The 2,384-nt window shown below is 36.1% G+C and overlaps 1 long non-coding RNA gene across 1 annotated transcript in view; it reads right to left on the reverse strand.

Moving 5' to 3' along the window:
• Positions 1 to 87, reverse strand: part of LOC149134347 (uncharacterized) — a 7,274-nt gene extending 7,187 nt beyond the window's left edge. The window contains exon 1 of the long non-coding RNA XR_016242844.1: positions 1 to 87. This exon is cut by the window's left edge and continues 65 nt beyond it. This is a non-coding gene — a long non-coding RNA (uncharacterized LOC149134347).
• Positions 88 to 2,384: the final 2,297 nt, after the last annotated feature.

Raw genomic sequence — 2,384 nt, forward strand, 5'->3', positions numbered from 1 at the left:
ATTGCCAGAACAGAAACTGAATCTGGAAGGATTTACCATCGATATTTATACATTTGGTGAACAATTGAAACGAACTTCAAAACGTGTGTGATGGGAATATCTCACGAAAATTATTAAGAAAACAAAAGATGCAAATTAAGACTGACAAATATCAAAATAAATGCAAATATCTGAAGGTTATTTTTAATCATATTCTTTTGTTTGTAGAAACTTTAATTGTTTTCATTAAGCAAACTGGATTGGTGGCGTTGGAAATAATCATGTTTTGTAATACCTGATAGCAATACCATTATACCTTGATTAATGTTTCCATATAGAGAATGAGTCAGTAGAAGACATCTCGCTTTTAAAATGAGAAATTTCTTAAATTTGTAAATTTTGAAATCAAAATACAAATTTAAACATGCTTAAACGTTTACTCTCTGCTGGTACAAATATTTCAATATGATATTTTATGCATTTATGTACAATAGCGTCGTTAGAAAACAATCAAACAATGTTGCAACAGGATGTATTAGGTCACTTTTAGCATCAGTTAAATGCCCCCGTTCTATAAACAGATATTTAAGATAATAAAATATAAGACTGCTCAGACCAGGAGTTTTCAACCGGAGTACATATAAAAAATTTTAAGGGTCCACAGATGCAATATAGTAAATTGTGAGTTCAGGGAAAATTTTCAGGGTCATAAAAAATTGTGCTTTAGACCAGTAGTTTCCAATGTGGATCCTGTCTTCTAACTTTCCAATTACGCACTCTCAGACTTACAAACTTGTTTTATAAAGATGCCCTGAAAAATGTTGCTAGAAAACCTGTCTTTACTTAAAAGACAATGAAAAAATAATTAAAAAACCCATATATTTATCTATGAAGCTGGGTATAAAATTCCCCAGGGAATTCCCGAGAAAAGGGAAAGAAATAATACTTTGCAAATACAATATCAACAACAATGATGCTGAGAACAGCTGCAACAACAAAATAAAAAAAGTGCACGCTCACATAGAGGCAAACCTATCATTTACTATCTACTGGAACAAATATTTCAGTCTGATACAGCATGCATTTGTGCACAATAGCGTCGTTTAATATTGCAAGGATGTGCTAGCTCTCTTCTGGCGCCTGTTATAAGTCTCCGTTCTACAACAATGAAAATAACATGATGAACGCTACCCAAACTCTATCATAGTATATGTGCATCTATGTGTATGTAGAAAGAATATAAGATACACACATCTATCTATCTATCTGTCTATCTATCTATCTATCTATCTATCTATCTATCTATCTATCTATCTATCTATCTATCTATCTATCTATCTATCATCATGGACGGACGGTAGACACATCGGCTCCCATGTAAGTTGCATTTTTCACCTCTTAAAAGACCTATTTTGTTTTAAAATTTTGTATAAGTTGTGTATAACACAAAATACTTCGTGAACATATATTTTTCAAATCGGAAATAGCTCTATTTAGAGCCTTATTTCCAAAAATTCAAACATATCTTCCTCGTTCCTAGCCATATTCTTTAAAACGAATATGGCTAAGGTTTTCAAGGAGGCCGACTTCCCGCTCCTAATGCCAGAGGCGAAAACACTTAATGCCGTTCCGCATGAACGCAGACAAGTGATGAAGAAGAGCAATGATTCTGAGTCAACTGCTGCTGCCTCAACCACCACCACTACCACCATCACGTGTACAAACTCTGCTGCTACAGCAGTCTTGCCTGCCACCGTCACCAGTGACAACAACAACAACAACGACAAAGACAACAACAACAACAGCAACAACAACGACAACGACACAAATGTCCTTGCTAACACGACCACTGTCCTCACCACTGCTACTACCAGTGACAATAACAACAGCAACAACAACAGGACACCGACCTTCAACACCAACACCGCCACTACTTCGACAAACTCTGCCGCCACTACCACCACCTTTGAACCTGGCAGTACCAACACCACTGTCAATACCACCATCAACAACTACAAGACGAACAAGATAAACAACACCACAAACGCCACAAACAACATATCTGCCAGCATCACAAAAACAAATTTTGCCGATGCAACGAAAGAAAAAAGAACAATATTAACATTCACCCAAAAACAAATCAATGACACAAAATCCCTTCTCACGAAAGAAGGTGACACTGTACAAATACACATACCAAAAGCAATTATTGAAAATACAAACAAGAAGCACATATCATACAGACTTATCAACAAGAAAACGAAGCGACCGGAGAGTTTCTCCACCCAAAAAATTGAGATTTGTCTCAAACCGATATGGCCCTTTCAAAGTCATGTTACTTGGGGACGAAAATTTGCCACGGTCCTAGTACGCTTTAAGAGCGAACAGTTAGCGAAGGAATTTTC

Source organism: Octopus bimaculoides, chromosome 8 (genome assembly GCF_046866305.1).
Source record: "Octopus bimaculoides isolate indiv1 chromosome 8, ASM4686630v1, whole genome shotgun sequence".
Classification (NCBI taxonomy): domain Eukaryota; kingdom Metazoa; phylum Mollusca; class Cephalopoda; order Octopoda; family Octopodidae; genus Octopus; species Octopus bimaculoides.